This window comes from Chenopodium quinoa, unplaced genomic scaffold, assembly GCF_001683475.1.
Source record: "Chenopodium quinoa cultivar QQ74 unplaced genomic scaffold, ASM168347v1, whole genome shotgun sequence".
NCBI classification, from domain to species: domain Eukaryota; kingdom Viridiplantae; phylum Streptophyta; class Magnoliopsida; order Caryophyllales; family Amaranthaceae; genus Chenopodium; species Chenopodium quinoa.
In genome coordinates this window covers 6545735-6556993 of record NW_018742951.1, presented here as the reverse complement: position 1 = coordinate 6556993, position 11259 = coordinate 6545735, and positions in this window count along the sequence as shown.

The window sequence follows — 11259 nt, the reverse complement described above, 5'->3', positions numbered from 1 at the left end:
ATCAAACTGCCATGGACGGCCTAGGAGAATTTGGCATGCCGTCTTAGGTAGCACATCACACCAACGCTCATCACAAAAATTTCCCACGGCAAAGGCTACTAAAGCTTGCTTCCTCACACGCACACCGGAATCATTGTCAAGCCAATTGAGTTTGTATGGCTTGGCATGTTCTCTAGTAGGAAGCTTGAGTTTATTCACCAACTCCGAAGCAAATACATCCGTACGTGACCCACTATCAATGATCATGCTACAAATGCAATCCTTCACCTTACAACGGGTGTTAAATAGATTTTCCCGTTATTGCATGTCTTGTACCGGTTCAATGTACAAGATCCTTCTTACCACACCACAGAATGAATTCTCACCCTCTTCACCAGCACATTCTTCACACTCACTATCTTCCTCCTCTTCTTCTTCCATCACATAACCACCCTCATGAATGGTTAAAGTGTTGCGTTTAGGACAATGAGTAGCAATGTGTCCCTTTTGCCCACACTTGAAACAAGTGCGTCCTCCATTCTCACCCTTCTCATCCACCTTATTCTTCGGCTTCTTGGGATACATAGAAGTTTTCCCCTTGTATATATAAAAGGTTATACATTTAATTATTACGCCACGTAGGCAGCATTTAAAGATTATTTTGACTTGTATGTTGCTAAGTAAGCAAATAAGATAGATTGATTTAATATAAAAATGTTATTAGAGTTTTATTTTCAATAAGTAATAATGAAAACATATCTGATGTGGAATCTAAGGTTAGGTTGTGTGTTTCGGGTTATGGGTTATGTGTTTAGGCTAGACGTTTAGGTGGTTTAGTGTTTAGGCTAGTGTTTGGCGTGGAAAAGGTAAGGAAACGAAACTAGTTCACGTAAGTAGACTAGTTTAGGGGGTAAGTATGGTTAGAGTTGAACACTCACTCTATTAACCACAAACAAGCTAACTCCGAACACTCCGAGTTAAGCTCACAAACTCGAGTCCACGAGTTCAAGTAACTTGAGTCCACAAGTTAATTAAGAAATAACACAAAGTAATTTCAAAGTAGATAATTTTCATTCAAGATAAGATGATTACAAAAGCTAGACTAGACTTCCTTTTATAGCCTAAGGAAGTAGTTACATTAATTATCTTACTTAGCTAAAATTAACTAACTAAGAGAGAGTACACCAAAAGCCGCTAGTATTTGCTGCCCTTCATGTGTAACGGTTCCATGAAAACCGTTGCACATTGAAGGCCTCATCAAGCTGCCATGCGCTGGCTGCCTGCTGCATTGAATAGGCAGCGATTCTTTAAGGAAACCGCTGCAAATACGCCCAACTCTCCCCCATTTCAACGGTTTTCGGTTACAACTTTTACTACAGCAATTTAAGCTTAGCTAATTACTTCTATCAATTGAAAATAAACATACAATTAACTAATATTAAAAAGCAATTAAACTAAGGAGGTTATGCTCCAAAGGTGGCGCCCAACAAGTGAGTAAAACCCCTCTTGAATGCCCACCTAAAACTGTGTAGCCCCCTCTTTATTCCCTTGTCTTGGCTGCCTTCAAACTGATTGGAATAAAGGAATATTCCAGCCCAATGCTCATGAAAATATCCAAGGCATCCAAGGCAAATAACTTTCTTGCTTACTCGTCTATCCAAGTCACGCATGACTTGTACAAAGATGAGGATATGTTGAAGCCCATGCGTGTAACCTTGTCTACCTTGGACCCTTGAATGAATAGCCCATGGACAATAGGAACATTATTCTTTTGCACCCTTGACCGTGTGTTTGGACCACTAGACTCATTGGCTTGCACAATCTCTTAATCAAGGACCAATTCCGGATCTATATCAAATCAAATAATAATTGGTACCATGTTTAAATTATTATGTTTTTTTAAAATAAAGTCTAGGTGAACTAAAAATGTAAGCGTAGTCAAATTGCTATATGATTTCATCTACTCAAATTATTATTATTAAATTAAATGCTACGTATTATGTATTCACATTGTTAAATGATTTTGTTTCCAAAAAAAATTGTTATATGATTTCACGTACCAGGAGTATGATTTCGCTTCTTTCATGGCTACATTGAGAAATAAAACGTCCAATTAAATGCCTACAACATATAACAACCACGTAGAAGGCATTAGATTGATGATCTATGTTATGAATGAAAATCTATTTACATTTGTACAATAAAGTTTTGGAAATTCACAAGACCATAAGCACATAAATGAAGTATCGACAATATTATCGATCAATTTAGAATTTTTCATATTATGTAGTGGCGGGCCTTTGTGAAGGCTCGCAAGGGCTTGGCCCCTAAAACCTTTTTGGAAAAAAAAAATTGAACTATAATTTATTTATTTTTAATGAATTGAATTATACTTGTATAGCTTAAAGCCTAAAGAAGCTACTCAAGCCCACTATATTATAATCTACAAAGCCTATAATAATTATAAAGATACAACAAATATATCAGTACAACAGTACATGTATAAGGGAGAGATTGTTATATCCACGCGGGTACACAGTACACCCTTGAATATTTTATTCTCATTTTGATGATTGTTTTTCATCTAATTGTCAAATGGAGTTTTTTTTTTCCGAGTTTTTAGAGATCCACGTATAATTAAAATTTCTTATCAAGCCATGTAGGATTATAAATGTTAGTTATATCCAATTAAATAAGAGATTTGTAAATTCTTTTAGAATAAAATAATTCAAATGCCACATAATCAAAATTGGCGAATAAGATTTTAAAGTTTAAATTAATTAAATATAAAATATTATCTTTTGATATTAGGAATTTATTTTAAAATAAAATATTAATTGATATTATATGTATAACGAATAAAATAACAAATTTTATCACATACATACAAAAAATATTTGTTTTCAAAAAAATACAAACAAACGGTGCATCACACGGGCTTGATCTAGTATTTCATGTAAGGAACTCCGTAAGAATGCTTTTAGGCCTTTTACTAATTTATCTGACAAAGTAATTTAAACCCCTCCCTCTCCTCTAACAAATTACAACCGTCTATTCCTATATCCCATCAAAGACAAAAAACACCAAATTGCACTAATTTATCTGACAAAGTAATTTAACCCCCTCCCTCTCCTCTAACAAATTACAACCGTATATTCCTATATCCCATCAAAGACAAAAACACCAAATTGCAAATGATGTAATCAAATCATATATACATCTATCAACGTTTAAATTTAGGTACTTAACTCTTTTGTTACGTACAACTTGATTTTTTTTTCTTATTTAATTTAAACAATTGTATCAAATTCTATAATTCATTACAAAAAATTCTATAATTCATATATCAGCGCACCATACAAAAAAAAATAATAATAATGTCATGCATGATTCATGTTAAAAAAAATTTGCCTCCAATAAAAAATAAAAAAAAAAAGTTTCAAGATCCGCCACTGATAGCAAGTATAGGTAAAGCTTCAGAGATTCGGAATAAGCAAACTTATATTATGTAAAAAGTTTTAAAATAGATATTCATATTAAATAAAATAATATCTATTTTTTAAAAAAAAAATTACGAATGTTTAATTAGTTATATTTAGAGTGTTTTATTGTATCAAATATTATGGTACATAACAATAAAATTATATTACAGCATATTCAACTTGATGGTCATAATCTTGACTTTTAAGTGTTCATTTATTTGTGAAATGTCAATAAAACCTTAAAATTAAATTACTCATCCAATTACGAAAATTTAAATCAATAAATACTTTGAACGTGAATAAATTCCTTCTTGAAAATAATTATTGCTTTATAATTATTTATAAGTAGCCAATTAATACAAAGTGTATTAAAACATAAGGATAAATATTGTAGAGTGAACTTGGGACGTCGCTCGGGGTACATAGTAGTATAAAGTATGTGTATTAATAAATTATTTAAAAAATTTCAGATTAAATATTTCAATGTTATATAACAAAATAATGCCGAAATCAACCTTGGCGCGCCATGAATATCAAGTGTGTACCTCAATCACAATTCCTTATTGGTAAAGTGTAAGATCAATGTTGTAACATCCTAGAAATTCCTTTCCTTTAAAATACATGTTTTGCCCCTTTAAAAATACAAAATAGGAAATTTTAAGACATTACCACCACCGTGAAAACGGCTAAGGCAATTACCAAAGACACATAGCGGAAGACTCTCTTTAAAAACCATTCAAAACAAGTCAACTTAAAAGTCAAACCAAACGAACGTAAAGTCAAACCAAAGTCAAACGAAGTCAACCTATAACTTGGAACCATTGTAGGCCCTCATCAAAACCCAAAATGAATGTTTAACAACTTTGTGTTAGTCTCACAAGCAAATATATAATAATCAAAGCAAATAAACACATCATGTTTTTATGCAAACTAAACAGGAATCGCTCTTCACTCATGCCCATCATAACTATGTTTCATCACCTAAAAAGCTTCTCTTAACTTTGTCCCCATTACTCGCCATTGGAAATGGGTCGTCGTAGGGCCAAGATAAAGACAAGGCCAACAGAGGAAAGAAATCTAGTAATTCCTAACCAAGAAGGAAAGAGTAATGGGCAGAGTGGTCAGAATGGGAAGTTTGGGATTGGTAACAATAATGGCAACAATAATACTAGTAATGGCAACAATGGTAATCAGAGAAGGAACAACACTCCTAGGCGTTTGTCTGTAATGGGCAAAGGAGACGCTGAGAGGTTCTCAGATCTGATAACTGGTACTTTTTCTTTTCACTTAACTCTTTTCTTAAGGTGAGTTACGGGGGCGTAACTCTTTTCTTTAAGAGGGGTAGAATGCGATATAACTTCATGCTTTTTACCGATCATTTATTCCATTTATTGCTTAAGTTTGCATGATTTTGCTTATTATTGAACAATATTGTTGTGTTTGCATGCTATTAAAGTATGTAAATTTTGGCTAAGTACGAACTTATCGAGTATAAGTTCAGTTTGTTGAGTATACATGTTGAGAAGCAATCAATTTACAGCAATACAAAACACAAAAATTTGAATAACTTTGAGAAATTACGGATTTTGGGTTAAGTTTCGGGGACGAAACTTCTTTAAAGAGGGGTAAGTTGTAATCCCCCGTATTTTTAAATATTTTATAAATGAAATTTTATTTTATTTATAATATTTATTTGTATTTTTCAAGAATTTAATTTTAAAAGTTTCAAATTATTAATTTGGGTCAAAAATTATTTTAGGCTAAATTATTTTATGAACATATATCCTACAATCCAGTATCATAAAAACAAAGCCTAACCCATTTGTTTATTTAACTGGCCCATTATTTTCATGAGGCCCAATTCTACTCTACAATTCTCTCCTATAAATACCCCGTGAACCCCAACCCCTGATTGTCAATACTCTAGATGTGCACAAATCCAGAGTTTTAGTGCTCATCCATCTTGCACTTTACGTGATTTACAAGTTTGGACTTGGTGACGACTCAATGCAAAACAATTCAACCAATCAAACATTTATCATTCAAGCAAATTCAAATTTCCAATTCAATTCTTGATTTATTAGTGACAAACAATATTTAGTATTGAATCCTTTAACTACCTCGGTGTATAAACACCTTAAGTGCATAAGGCACCTCAATCCTCAATCTCGTCTTATAAGACTTTAATTCTTCCTTTACTCATTCCATTTCAATAATAATGAACAAATAATAAAATAATTCATTCCATACATTCATGTACCTTTGCCTCTAAGCTCATCTTGCAAGTTATTGCATAAATAATACTTACAAGAAAAATCAATACGCAATTCTCATACATGAATCAAACCAATCATCACATTAATCATCAATCAAACTCACTACCAAACAATTTCATCCAATCTACAAGTTTCTAACATGATTCTAAGTTTTCCCAGTCCTTAAACATGCTCCTAAAGTCAAGGTTTTCATATCCTTGTATGTACCTTGAGTAAACGAGTTGGTTGGCCATGTTAGGAACTAAAAATCGCCTTCTACAAAGTCCTCTCTGTTTCGGGGTTTTCTGATGTCCTGCGGGAGAGTTACAATTCCGAGACTGGAACCGGACGCCTGTACCTGCAAAACAAACGGATGCTCCGGATGATTGGAGATCCGCCTCCGACGGTCAAGTTAGTACTTGATTAAGAAGTAATTAATGCGGAAATTAAAGTGATTGGGTCTCTCTAGGTGAGAGAGTTTAATGTGTGTAATCTGCGTAATCTATAACCTCGGGAAACGTGCCAATCTAGGTTTAGGTTAACCTTGGGCTGATTGGGCTTCCCTCGGAAGTTGGGCCTGGGTGGCCGACTTCTCCATTAGGCATGGAGTATGCCACGTGTCATGACATAATAGGTCCAAGGCGGACGAATAAGTGTGTGCCACGTGGCAAGCCCTGAGAGGTCCAACTAGGGAACACTTGGCAGGACCTGATTGGCCCACGTGGCGCATTTTGATTGGTGGGAGCAAAATCCCCTAATCATTTGCCTCTCACAGGTGGCACGTGACTGGTCACGTGTTACCTGTGACAGGTATCGCCCTGTAACAGGCGACGACCTGCTACAGGTGTCACTCGGCGAGAGGCCGAGAGATTCTCCAGCCAAAATTTTGAATTCTGGAAGTGACCCTTCGCTTTCTCACTTCGCCTATATAAAGGAGTGTTGACTTCGGTCATTTTCACACTTGAAAACTTTGTGAGAGAACATTCGGACCCCTGAACTTGCTCTGACATTTTGGACCCTTTCTGCCTACCGCCTGCTCTGACAAGCCGACTGCAAAGGATTTTCAGAACTTCATCAATCGTCACTCGTTCAGGTAACCGTCGGTTCTCTTACTCTTAATTTTCTCTTTACTTTATTCTTTTTTGAAATGGCACCACGGAAGCACAAGACACGACCTAGGTTAGTGATCAGCCGGTCACCGGGGACGGCTGAATCTAGGACTAGGAGTGCCGCCTGCCCTTTTCTGGACCCATCTTTGCCCTTTATACAAAGTCCGACTGTATCTGTGTCTATGCAGAGCATGATGGCCAGAACAAAAAAGACTGCCAGGATCTCAAACTCAGACGGCTCCTCCCACAGGGTGCCGATTAGTGAAACATCTGACCAGGCGCCAGATGTGGAAGTGAAACAAAGCGGCTTGAAAGCCGGTAGTTCTGAGGGAGGAGTCAAAGTGACCCCTTCCCATTTTATAGTTGACAATTCTACATTCTCTCCTGCTCCTTTTAAAGGAGAGGAGGCGGGCCCCTCCGGGAGAGGGGAGGAGTCGTCCTCTTCGGACTCGTCAGAGGACGATTCCGAGTCTAGCTCTTCTGGCCATGCTTCTCTGGACACAGAAGAGAAAAACAGTCGCCTACAAGAGGCGAGGCTTTCTCACGCAGTTGAGAAGGGGGGCGATTGGGCGGAGCCATCCGCCTCTCACCGAGAGCAAAATACCCCCTACTACTGCACGGTACCTCGGGGCCGGATCACAGCCATGCAAGAGAAAGTGGAGAGCTTTATCGCAAACCACACAATGGGCCCCGACTTTTTAGTGTTCGTGCCGGATCCAGAAGACACAGTCGTCTGGCCGGCTGGTACCAGTTATGATGGCGCCTGTTTTGGCTGCTACGAGGCGGCCATCAAGGCTGGGCTGCGCTTCCCACTACATCCGGCTGTTCATCGGATCTTGGATGGGTATGAGTTGGGGTTATGGCAGTTAGCCCCGAACTCCTGGGTCAACGTACTCGGCTATGTGGCCGGGTGCAAACTGCACGGGGTGGAGCCGAACTTCGAGGCTTTCGCCCACATGAACTACCTCAGCCAGACCCCTAAGGCAGGCGGTACCGGCTGGTATCAATTGACGAGCCACAGGGGCTACCTCATGACGAGAGGTAAAGCAAACAAATGGAAGGACTGGCGGAGCACCTTCCTTATCATTGAGAGTTCAGACACAGAGCTGAACAAGCGCTTCAACAGGTGGAACAGGAATCCGCCCCTTCTTGCAGGCGGCCGAAGCATGCCGCCTGTTCCCCCCAAGGCTAAGAAAGAGATCCTAGATAAAGGACTCTTCAAAGTAGAGTCGAAGGTGAACTCTACTTCAGGGGTACGAGAGCAAGTACCCCTGCACTGCGTCCCGAGCTTCAAATGGCTCTACGACGAGTACTTTTTGGCCGCCTGTGGCCTCAGCAGTCGGTGCTCAAGAGGTAGCCGGCCTGTCGAATACTCTGTTGTTCCATGCATTTCTTGTTATGACTTTTATTAACTTTGCTATTTGTTTTTGCAGCGGACGCCATGAGCAAAATTACCGCCTCCAAGACTGCGGCAGCCATGTTGCGGGCCTCCATCATGCAACAGTCTTCAACCGACTCCCCCAACAAGGGGGCACCCTTGGTGGGCCTCGAACCTTTCACCCTCTTTTTGGAGTTGTGTTTATGCATATACTGACTCTTTTCTTCTTTTTTAGACGGGCGCTCCAAGAGCTTCTTCTTCCCAACAGCCGGACCCCAAGGCCCGGAGGACGACTGTTGCGAGCTCTCCTGGTTCTGCCAGGAAACATGCGGCGGCTGAGAAACAGCCGGCCACTTCTTCTCAAACTCCAGTTGGGCCACCTAGAAGTATGAAATTATCCTTGTAAATTTTAGACTTGCTCCCTTCTTTACTAGGTCTAATCCGTTTGTTTATGCTTGATGCAGCCGGCCCTCAAGAGCCTGACTTGGTCGAGGTGGCCAAGTCTATGATCAAGGTCGTTCCTCCAGCTGAAAGGGAGGCGGTCAGGGGTGTCGGCACCCTTGACCTAGACGGGATTGCAGGGGTCCTTGCTGAGGTATACTTAGCATATTTTTGAGTATTTGAATTCCAGGACGCCTGTTTTCTTTTTTGTTTGGAAACTGACGCCTGTTCCCCTTTTTACTTAGGCCCTGCTTCGAGTGAACGACCTTCGCAAGCCGCTTGACCGGAAGAACAAAGAGGTAAAGGCTGCAAAAGCTATGGCCGCCTCTGACTGTGATAAGGCAATGTTTCAAATTGCCCAAAATGAAGTTCTGACCATTGATATTCTTTATTATCAGGCGCAGGCTACCGCCGCTATCCGGGCTCAGTTAGAGGCGGCCCAGAAGAGGAATAGCGAGCTGGAGGCGACCATCAACAACCTCAAGGCCGAGCTGAGACCTCTTCGCCAAAAGATGTCCTCATACGAAACCTTGGAGAAATCCTTGGCGAGCGTAAAGGAACGCCTGGTGACCCAGGAGAAGAGTCTTACTCAGGAGCTCTCGGAAAAGGCCGAGCAAGAAAAGAAAGAGCTGGTCCGGGAGATGATGGAAGACTCTGCTCAAATCCAGCGCATGACTTGGGGTCGCCTCTTCTCCAATGCCGACTTTGCCTCATGGGAAAAAACGTACCGCCAGTGTTCTAATAGATATAATCAAGAGATCCTGGCGGCTGCTGAGGAAGAGGCGTTGGAGGAGGAGGAGCAGCCGGTAGTGGCGCTTGTGCCGCTTGGGGGTAATGCATCAAAGAAGGATGCAGCTGAAGCCGAGTCCAGCAAGAAGAGTGCTGACCAGGCGGCAGCTGCTAATATTGAAAATATGCCCCCTTCTTAAGCTTTATGTCTTCTTTCCACGGCCTGCGTGCCGTTTGTTTGTATTTACCCGGCCAGGGGGCCAGGGCTCTGAATATTTTGCCGGTCTTTAATGACCGGCTTCTTTTTAATGAATATTTTTGTTTTGCTTCAAATTTGTTTAAGTATTGAATATTCTGATATCCAATTGTACACTATACCGACTGTTTTACATGGCCGATAGTTGCAGACAGGTACGGATAGTTAGTCACGCCGCCTATGCCCCTGGACGACTGGTTGTCTGTTTCCAGGCTAGACGATCAGTCGGCCATTTATCCAATCGGTATTCGAACCATTTTAAAGACTGGATCCCCTTTAGGCAGGCGGTCCTGTCATTTGTAAAATTAACCAAGTAGGAAAGTTGTTTCCTACTTGTCATGCTTTTAGGCTAGAGACTTTAGGCCGTCTAGGCCGACTGTTTCCCGCCATATTTAATCTAGTGTGAACAGGTGCTGTATGAACACCTTTTTAGTTTCATACTAAATTTTTAAGGAGTGACCAAGTAAACATGATTGTTACCTAGTCGCCAAGTAACTGAGTAGTAGAGGTATCAAGCGGTGGGTACCGGTTGTTCCCCTTTATTCGCCAATGTTTGTTGGCTTTTAACTCATAGGTTGTTAACCTAGCAGGAGTAGTGGTTGAGAGCCCTGTTTGCTAAAAATAGGCGGACGACTCATACCTTTTAGGCTCCATACTAAGTTTGAGAGAGTGACTATGAGTTAACTTTGGTGTTACTCAGTCGCCGTCACTCCTGCTTGAGTAGTAAAGGTACCAGGCGGCGGAGGCCGGCTGAACCTTTTGATTCGCCAATGTTTGTTGGCTATTAACTCAAGAGGTACCCCCTGCATTTATCCCAAGTAATACAGGCGGTCATCTGACTCAGATGCCAACTGCTACCACTGGTTTGGTTATTGATAGAGTTATCCTTGTCTCAAAAACGGCTACGTGGTTTCCCTTGGGGACAGTTGTATAGGTGCCGTGTAATTAGTTTATAGAGCAATGTTCCACCCAAAAGGGAGCTGCTCTCTGCGACGAATTTCATCCGGAGGGATGCCGCCGGACGCCTGCTATGATGTTGGGACAAGTCGAATTAGTTTAAAGATTGGATCAGTTGGCTTGGCGCCTGGACTGATCATTCGGCTTGTGGAATTGGTTAGTTCTTGGTGAACGTAGGTGCTAAGTAAGAGGAGGGTAGCCGCCTGTTTAGGCACAGGGTCGGCCAGGCCCTGATCATTTTTAGCTAAGTATAAGGGGGGTGGCTGTGTGCTTTGGAACCAGTCGGCCCTCTTCTATGGAGAGTAGCCGACTATATATCCAGACGGCATGCCCCTATGGTGATAGAGTAAAATATTCAATGGAGAGTAGCCGACTGTAAAGGTACAGGCGGCATGCCCCTCTGAAGATAGAGTAAAATACTCAATGGAGAGTAGCCGACTGTAAATGTATAGACGGCATGCCCCTCTGAAGATAGAGTAAAATACTCAATGGAGAGTAGCCGACTGTAAATGTATAGGTGGCCTGCCCCTCTTAAGTAAGAATAAAAATTAAACATGGAGAGTAGCCGACTGTTTGTCAGTAGGCATGCCCCTCTTAAGTAAAAATGAAAACTGAGTATGGAGAGTAGCCGACTGTTTGTTAGTAGGAGTGCCCCTCTTAGTACAAAATTGAA